Below are 10,479 nucleotides of genomic sequence, written 5' to 3' on the forward strand. Positions count from 1 at the left end.
TCTGGGAATCGAACCTGGGTCCTCTGCAAGAGTAGCCAGTGCTCTTAACCACTGAGCCATCTCTCCAGCCCCAGCCCCTGTTTCTAATCTCTATGCACAGCCTAGTTTCTGAAGTTGATCTGGGTTTGAATCCCAACATTGCCACTCCCCAGCTGCGCAGCAGAGTGTTACTCCAACTTCTCTGAGCTTCAGTTTTCCCACTTGTGTTTACTTCAGAGTAAGAGAGAATAAATAGTGTGACCCTGCATCAGCATGAGACCATCACCCTGGAATACCTGCTGCTCTAATCTCTCTAGGAGGATCCTGAGTACTGGTAACCTTTAACACGTTATACCAAACTGATTAGGGTTTTCTGGCCACATCATTGTTGTTCCAGACAGATCTTCCTATCTTTCTCTTATGTTAACCCCACTCCCTTGAATGTCCCTTTCCCCATATCCCAAGAATGCAGTTCCTGGAGATTCACTTTAGGTGACACCTCCTTCCAGGCAGGCAACCATAGCTCACAGTCCTCATCTTAACGAATACTACTGGAAATCAGAATGAATTGTAATTTTCTGTTTAATCATCTGCTTCTTCTACTAGGTGGTAGACAGCTTCCAAGTGTGTTCCTGGCACACAGCAGGTACTAATTAATTATGTTTAAAGGAACTGAACTCCTCTCGTGCTCTTTTAAACTACTAGAGGCAGCAAGTGAAAGGCAGGAGGCCTTTTTTGGCCAGTTTGGTGTGGGGGTGGAGAGGTTAGAACTAGGGGCAAGCCAGCTGCAGACTCAAAACACTAATGCCGCAAACCCACCCAAGCCAAGGCTTCTGAGAGACTGACCCATCAACAGGCAAGTTCTTGACACTAAGTGGATAATTGTAGGGGACAGACTCCTTGGACCAATCTTAATAAAGTCTCTTAAGTCCCTAACAAAGGCTGGGTGCCATTCAGATGGTAATGAGCTGCCAACATTCAGGCTTTTGATATTGCTGGCTGCTGATCAGTCCCTTTCAACAATTTAAGTGCCTCCGCAATTAACATTTATTCTTTAGTGACAGAATTCAGTTATTAAAATAGAAAAGCATCTCCATGCTGCCACCAAGTGATCTGGAATGGCTAAACAATCAGTGACTCAGCAAGAACACTCATCTCCTTTTGTGAGCTCTGAAAGGAACTGAGGTTTGTTCAGTGTCCCAGCAGTTCACTGAATCTTCACAACTGCAAAAAGCAGAGTGTTTTGCTCAGGAAGGGCCAAAGTGCCCAGGGTAAAGCACTCAATCACTAATAATGTCACAATTTGCAAATACGCGGCAAGACTGGTATTAAGTCTAACCAATGTCTCACGGCATCTTACTTCTGCTTCTCTAATTTCTCCTGAGGAATAGAAGCTTCCATGGGAGAATCTTAAGCTGAGCTCCCTTGTGTTTATTTGCAGGAGGTTCCTGCTGTCCCATTTAGGACGTTCCTCCTTCTTGGCCTTCAGGGGAAACTCAGGGTGATTTCTTTGCACATGTCCTCTCTTCTCTTGCTATATACCTTTTGCAGTACAAAGGATGAACCCCAGGGCCTCATGCATACTACACAAAGTTTCTATCACTATCACTGAGCTACACCCCAAACTGTATAAATTTTTTCATGTGAGATTTATTTTTATTTTTATTTTATGTGTATGAGTGTATTGCCTACACGTATGTGAGTGCACCTGTGTCGTGCAATGCCGTGGAGGTCAGAAGAGGGCTTCGGATTCTCCTGGAACTGGAGTTAAGGACGGTTTGTAGCCACCATGTGGGTGCTGGGAATTGAACCCGGGTCCTCTGCAAAAGCAGTCAGTGCTCTTAACTGCTGAGGCCATCTCTCCAGCCCCAATGTGTGAGATTTTTTAAATGTAAATCTTTTTTTTGTTTTTAAATCTTTTTTTAACTTAATATTATTTTATAAACTTTTTATCTTAATTATCTTTATACCCCCTTCTGCACTGTCACTTTCCCATAGCCCCCTCCCACTGGATTTCATGCATTCTGTCATGTATGTTAATGCCTATCAAGTCAAGTTAGTGACCCCTGACATCCCACAGTGCAAGTTCAGGCATGGGGGTCTAGTCAGCCTACCTAGAGTCACTCCCTTAAAGATGATCAGCTCTTTCTCACCCAGTAGTAATCAGCTGCCCAGTAGTTCTTCAACTGAGATTTGGGCCTGCTGCCCTTTTCCACAATTCTATGCTGGGTTTTTGTCTGCTTGAGTTACATGAGTCTTGTGCATGCTGTCACTATTGCTGTAAGTTCATATGAGCAAGGTCCTAGGAGCCTGTAAGATTCTACTTCCATATGGTCATGTGTGGTACTGTAAACATAGCCAAATACACATGGCTGGAGAGGTCATAGATCTAAGAGAAAACCCCAAGGCTGTCATATCCCTAGACAAATGTAATTTCATACTATGTGCTAAATATGGATCCTTATATTTACAGAGAAGTATGCCAGTCACCACTCATCAAAGAAGCTTCTTTTCCAACAGACGAAGATGATTACAGAGTTCCACAGCTGGTCACACACAGAGATTAAGTGTCTGTGACATGCCCAACCCTAAGTGACAGATCTACAATGCAACCTCTACACCTAAGTCTGATGGAACATAGTAGAACAAGGGGTAGAGAGAATACTAATGCATCTCTCAACTCTCGTCAATGAAGCCCCCTCATGCAACAGAGGGCAATGAACTCAGGGCTCAGGGATCATTTTGGAAGAGGGGGCAGAAACACTATAATGTACATCTTTTAAAACTGACAGAGCCAAAAAAGATAAAGCTCTTGAATAAAATTATAAAAGAATTCCTATAACAGATACTAGGTTCCTTCTCATCAGAGAATATACAGTCATATGTAGCCCTGTCACAAAAAATCTGCCATATGTAAACCACAAAATAACTGTCAACAAATTCCCCAAAATGAAAATCATGATATAGTCACACTTGCTTATCACATTACAATGAAATGAAGAATTGACACCCAAAGACTATATGTATGCACTCACACATGATTATCTTGAAGGAAGTGTATAAACATACATATATAAGGTTTATTGCTAGTAACAGAAAAAATACAATCTAAATATTCTTCACTAGAGGAATATTACAGTCTGGTTACATTCATGCTTCAGAAGGCCATGCAGCAGCTAAAAAGGATGAAGAAAGCTGATCACAATGGCCCAGGTCTATTGTCCTAGGTACTTGATAGGCTAAGATAAGAGAATCATTTGAGCTCAAGAGTTTGAGGCCAGCCTGGGCAACACAGAATGACCATATATACAGAGGCAATGAATGATGCTGAAAATGCATTGATAAGTAAAAAAGTAGTTTGAAGAGCAATGATACACTATGTGATATAATTTATGTACAAAAGCACAAAATGAACTTGCATTTCTTATGAAATTAAATCTATTTCTTACACACACACACACACACATGCACATATGGACACTTGAAATGTAATGTAAAAGGGAAATTCTAAGACATTATCTCAAAATAGTGGTAATAGGAATTTCTTCTGAGCAAGAGCTATCATTCACGGTGTTTTTTTTTAAAAAAAGATTTGTGTGTGTGTGTGTGTGTGTGTGTGTGTACCTGTGTGCCTCTGTGATTTTATATGCACCATGAGCATGTAGGAGCCCACAAAAGCCAGAGAGGGTGTTGGATACCCTGGAACTGAAGTTACAGTCTATTATGAGATGCCATGTGGAGCAAGGAACCAATCTCCAGCCCTCTGCAAGAGCAGTAAGCACTGTTAACCACTGAGCCATTTTTCCAGCCCTCAAGATATTTGTTTAACAGGGCTTTTCTCATCACCTGTATTGCTAGACACCTTTTTATTTTTATTTTTTTGGATTACTCAAAATTTTATAATTACTAGTAAATATTAATTGTAGAAATTGGATCTATTCCCTGTGATATTCTCATACATGCATACACTGTAGGCTTAGTTTCTGGATTGCATATAAAAGATAAAGTGAGCTAGAACTTGGACGAATGCTGGGGAGGACAAAGACGAATCTGGGTGATGGGAACAAGAGTTCCTTATGCTGTTTATTTTGTTTTTGTTTTTGTATACACATACTACAAATCTTGCATAATACAAATTTCTTCAAAAGGAAAACCAGTAACAAGAAAGAGCTGGTGCCCAATGTGAGGATCTCCAAGAATGGTACCCTCTTTAAAGTGCTCCTCCACTAGTATATTATATTATCTGTAATTTACTTAATAGTCTTCAACATAGTGTAATGTCCTAAACTTTATAAACGCAACCACTTCAAGCCATTTCATGTAGCAGTAAGAAAGAAAAATAATTCCACCTTCAAGTCATTATATAATATTTTGAAGACACTCTAGATATAAACTGAAAAATTACAATTTAACTGAAATGACTACAGTAATAGCAGCTATTACCAAGTTCATGCTTATAGAGACTATGATAATTACATCAAAACTGTCAAACAAAAGTAATTTTAAGCAACCATTGATTCTAAGATACATCCAGAATGCAGAAAGAGAAAAGTACCCTCAGAACTGATGTTGAAATTTTGTATATGCATTCATTAGTTTGCATCTGTATTCTAGTGCATTTATGAGTGTACTATTCTAATCACGAATCCATACATGCATACGCTGAGTGACTAATTTGTATTGAAAAGACTAACAAAAAGTCAAAGGGCTATAAGGAAATTTTACTAACACAATCTCCAATCAACACTGAAGGCCTTGTTAATAGCATGACAGATGGTAAAAAATGATCTATCATTGCCTAGATGTGTTAAAGATTTGGAGATTGGCTGTGAATATTATACAGACACACTCAGCCTTACATGGACAGAGAGGAGAATATAGCACAGGATGATGTGAACATCAGTGACGTGGATCAACCAATACCATGCATCTTCAGATGTCATGGAATATGAGATACATAATATCACCTATGGTTAATCCTAGCTAAAAACCAGTTAACTTGAATTCATTCAGCCTTTAGAGGTAACCTGTACTTTAAAAGAAATACAAGCAGTAAAGGAACAGACTGAAAAGAAGACAATGAAGAAAGTAAATAAAACTAGTAGGTAGGAGCCAGGTATGTTAATGCTCACCTATAATCCCAGCGCTCAGGAGGCAGAGACAGGAGGACCACTTGTTTGATGTCAACCTGGCCTATATAATGAGATGTTGTTTCTAACAAACAAAAACTCATAAATAATAATCTGCAGATAAATGGTATTGTCTTATTGATAAACCAATGTCATAATAGCAGGATGAATTAAAGAATTAAAATAAAGGTAAATTAAAGAGATGAAAAGGACATGAGAGATAGAATATGTGGTACCACATTGGATGATAGAAAAAGACCTATAAAGAGTACTTTTTAAAGTTAAATAGGAAACTGATAATATAGTCAGGAAAGGTAGACATTGTAGAATAAGGTAAACTGAAGAGGCCAAGCATGGTGGTACACATCTTCCCAGAATGTGGAGGATAGAAGTAAAAGTATCAGGACCTCAGAGTGATTTTCAGCTACATTCAAGATCATCCTAGCCTAAGTGAGACTATCAAAAAAGGTAAGTTAAGCTGAAGAACATCACACTTTCATCTAATTAAAAATACAAATATAGGGGTTGGAAAGATGGCTCAGTGGTTAAGAGCACTGACTGCTCTTGCAGAGGACCCAAGTTCAATTCCCAGCACCCACATAGCAGCTACAAACCATCCTTAACTCCAGTTCCAGGGGAATTGAAGCCCTCTTCTGACCTCCACGGCAATGCCTGACACAGGTGCTCTCACATCCATGCAGGCAATACACTCATACACATAAAATAAAAATAATAAATAAAAAATTAAAAAAACATAAATGTAATGATCAATCACACCCAGATGTGAACCCTGCAAGCTACAATGACCAGTCCAGCAAGATATGCCCACTGATGCAAGAGTGATACAAATATTATGGGACTAACCAACCACTTTCTGACTGTATTTAAGACCTACTCCACAAGATGGAACCCATGTTTCACACCATTATTGGGGCCAAGAACCTGAGTCTAGATAGGTCACAGGCCCTGAGGGAGAACCTACTACTATCATTCTACTAAATATATGTAGATTTAAAACATGTCCTAATGAATTATCAGTTTACTCATATATTAGTGCATCTCCCAACCTTCATCAGAGAATCTTCTTTTAACAATAGATGCCAATTAACATAGAGACCCACAACTGGTCATTGTGCAGAGAATAAGAAACTGCTTAGTGACCAGCCCTAAATGGGATCTCTAGAATCCTCCCAAGGCTCAGGAATCATCAGAAAAATTGTAAGTACCAGAGGCGGGGGGATAACTATAGTGAAACAGTGTGTCCCTGACACAACAGGGCAGCTGCACATAAGAACTCTCCAAAGTGTGACAGCATGTACATGACCTGTCAAAAATCAAACCAACAAAATCCCAATATGGAAGGGGCAGGTGGTCATGAAGTTCTACCCCTAGTTGACTTACTGACAACTGATGATTGCTGGGGGAAGGAGAGTCAATTTTCTTCAAGGATGGAGAACATGAGAGGCTACCTATGCTCCAGTAGATGGTCTGAAATCCACGCACATACAGACAGCATTAAGTGGACTCTGTGTCTTTGAAAAAATAGTACATTGAATTAGGTGGGGTGGGGAAGAGTGAGGGGAGGTGAGTATGGGGGAGGGGATCTAAATATCATCAAATTATATTGTATGCAAATCACAAAAATTCAATTTAAAAAAACGACAAATGAAGTTGGAAGTGAAAAGTGGTAAAAAGGTAAAGGGAGGGAATAAGGGGTAGATTTCATCAAGATATATTATATACATGTTTGAAACTTCCAAGCAATAAAGGAGGAAAAATACAAACGTGTATATCTATACGTAAACACACATGCACAAAAGATTTATAATCAGCGCTAGAATTGAGAAAGGTTGGGTTTGGGGGCTGGAAAAATGCCTCAGTGGTTAAGAGCACTGTCTTCTCCTGCAGAGGGCCCGGGTTCAGTTCCCAGCACCCACCTGGCAGCTAACAACTGTCCTTAACTCCAGTTCCAGGGGATCTGATGCCCTCTTGTGACCTCCACAGGCACTGTAGAACACGAGTGCACTTACATACATGCAGGCAATACACTCATGCACATAAAATGAAAAATAAATATTTTTTTTTAAAAAAAGAAAGGTTGGGTGCCAGGCATGGCAGTACATGCCTTTAATCCCAGCACTTGGGAGACAGAAGCAGGCAGATCTCTGTGAGTTCAAGGCCAGTCTGGACTACAAAGTGAGTTCCAGGCCAGCTGGGGCTACAGGAAGACCCTGTCTCAAAAAAAAATAAAAAAATAAAAAAAGAAGACAGGTTGGAGGTTGGGTTTTGTGTTTTGTTTCTCTATATTTTCTAATTCCTACAATGCACAATACTGCTTTTGAAATGACAGAACTATTATTTAAAACAAAAGAAGAATCCAATAACCCTAATACCTTGAACATTTAGAATGGCAGCCCAAGTCCAAGATTGTAAAGGAATCTTACATTTCCACATTAAACCATATAATTTTGTTGCCCAGCTCCAATTATATCACTATATTTTCTTATCTGCCTCAAGTAAAACTTTCATAAAAGATGTTGTCAAAGCATCTAAAAGTACAGAGAAATTGGACTTCATTAAATTTCAAGAACAGGTTGCACAACTCTCTGTGTCTTACTGATAAACATATGGAAGAATTTTTTAATTATTAGCTGCGACATTTGTTTCCACTGTAGTACTGTGCTAGTTGTGAGATTGCTGGAGAGGTGACCATTAATTATCTCCTATCTCTCAATAAAGGAAACAACAGGCACCAAAAAGACCTGAATAACTGGGAACTCCAAATTGGCTGAAGTCTATTTGTTTATGTCTGTCATTAACCCAGGAAACAGGTGAGAAACAGGAACACATTACAAAGGCATAGATATAATCATCATATACACTATGAAAGCAACAGTTGGCAGACAGGATAATTATATGTATTTTGAAAGCACGTGAGTTTTCTTTCTTGGCTGTGTAAATTTTCTAAATAAAACTAACCCCATTTTAAAAAAAAAAAAAAGAAAAAAAACAGAGCCTCCCTGTAGTCCCAGCTGGCCTGTAACTCACTATGTAGACCAGGCTAGCCTTGATCTCACAGAGATCCACCTGTCTCTGCCTCTGAGTGCTGGAATTAAAGGCGTGTGTGTGACTACATCCAGCCTAACTCTAATTTAAAATTTACATTTTCTAAAACATTAATTTATATTGGTTTTCAAACATATAAAAAAACTTGGAAGAGTGATACTATGATGAATAATTTTGAGTAGCAACTGATTTGTGTGAGAAGCACCTGAGAAAATAATAACACTTGATTCTAGGTGTTTCTGTGAGGCCATTTCCATAGAGTACTACCTAAAGTGGAGAGACATGCTCTTAAAATGGGCGGCAGCATCTTACAGGCTTGGGACATGCATGGAATAAAAAGAGGAAAATGGAGAAAGCCCACCAGAGCAGACATTCTCCCTCTCTCTCTCTCTCTCTCTCTCTCTCTCTCTCTCTCTCTGCTTCCTGCCGCCATGATATGAAGCACTTTGTCATGCACACACCCCCATTCTACCCTGAACTGATAGATCTGAAACTGTGAGCCCAGTAAGTATCTCCTCCCTTAAGTTGTGTTGCTCAGGTGTTTTGTTATAGTGATGAAGGACAAAGATGAGTACTGTGGACATTCAGGCAGTCTAATCTAGCTTCAATAATGAACATTTAGCCACAGTTGCTTTCTCTATTATTTCTGAAGTCTATGCAAGTAGATTGTTTCAATCCTAAAGAATCAATATGCATATTCAAAGACCAAGCAAATTTTCCTACTAAACTACAACATAATTTTCATGAATTAGAAAATTTACGATAATTCCAAACCACATAATATATTACCTGTACTCCAATATTTTCTCAAATGTCAAAGAAGTCTTTTAGCTTAGTTTTCACTTGTGGATCAAATCAAAATTCATGTAATGTATTTCTTTCTTAGGCTCCCTACCTTGTTTTCCCATGATACCGGGTTTTTGGCTAAATCCAAGTCAGCAGTTTCACAGAATGTAAAGCATTCTCTGTTTTTGTAGCCTTTTAATTCCTGTACATTGGAGAAGCTTAAGTTGAATCTGGGTAAACATTTTTCTTTTGTCTTTTTTGAGACAGGGTCTCCCTGTAGCCCCAGCTGGCCTGAACTCACTGTGTAGACCAGGCTGGCCTTGAACTTACATAGATCTGCCTGCTTCTTCCTCCTGAGTGCTGGGATTAACATTTTTACCACATACATTTCATAATTTATGCATTATACTTCTGAATTTATCAAATCAGAAGACATACAGGGTCAGTTTATACTATTACTGGCAATGCTAACTTCAAGCAATTACTTAAAGCAGTGTTTGTCACAGAACTGCACTGTAAAGATCCACACTGTCTATTTGTAATTATTAGCCTGTGAGCAAAACATTGAAATGATACAAATATTCTGTCCCTCAATATTCTTTTTGGTTATGATTAGTGCTTAAATCAGGGTGGTATAGTTACAAGCTAATGATTTTTCTGTCACTCCTCCCACACTTATTAGTTGCTGTTCTTCTATAATAAAGACCTTTTGTTTCTTTACCAAGTTCCCCATGAACTTTTGCTTATTCAATGTATTATTAGAAAATATTGATGTTCAGGTATCCCAAATGTCATTGGTGTCAATCCTTTGAAGCAGGCTCCTTTCCTTGTGGTATAATTTATTCAGTGCTCGCCTTTTATTTGTATTTCCTTACCCCAAGCTCGGAATAGTCATTTTTATATATACTTTTCTGGTTTCTTTGAAACAGGAATGCAATTTGGAAACAACTAGGGACTTGGTATACACCTTGGTTTACACCTAGAATTATTTCATAGCTGATTCAGTGAAAAGGCACTTCTGTTTTGTTTTAAATCATGAATTCAGAGACATTCCCCATTATCTTTAATATTATAATATTTTTATCTTTGTCTTTAATTTTGTACCCAGAACTCTCTTTTCTTATACATCTTAGCTTCTGATAAAATTAATATAATTACATTTTTTCTCCTTCCTTGTGAAATGTGTATGGGTATGTATTTTAAGTTTTATTTATATTACTGCTAATAATACTACTGGATGATGCCCCCATGAAATCTCAACAATATGACTGGATTGCCTAAACAAGACATGCATAATAATAACACCAGTTGACATGCCAACATGGATGGGGAAAATTTCACACGGTCTCACCTCTACATGAAGAACTACAGGCAATCAGTGGTTGCTGAGAGAGGGAGAATCAGTTTTCTCTGGGGATGAGCTCCTGATAGGTTATCCAATCCCTAGTAGTCAGTCCCAAACACATGTACACATGAGAACCACTAAATGGACTCTGTAGCATATATATATATATATATA

The 10,479-nt window shown here is 38.6% G+C and overlaps 1 protein-coding gene across 1 annotated transcript in view; it reads right to left on the minus strand.

Annotated features, from left to right (window-relative positions):
- Ophn1 (oligophrenin 1) overlaps window positions 1-10,479 on the minus strand; it is a 417,268-nt gene that overhangs the window by 59,884 nt on the left and 346,905 nt on the right. The window lies entirely within an intron of this gene.

This window comes from Nannospalax galili, unplaced genomic scaffold, assembly GCF_000622305.1.
Source record: "Nannospalax galili isolate Female #2095 unplaced genomic scaffold, S.galili_v1.0 scaffold280, whole genome shotgun sequence".
In the NCBI taxonomy this organism is placed as follows: domain Eukaryota; kingdom Metazoa; phylum Chordata; class Mammalia; order Rodentia; family Spalacidae; genus Nannospalax; species Nannospalax galili.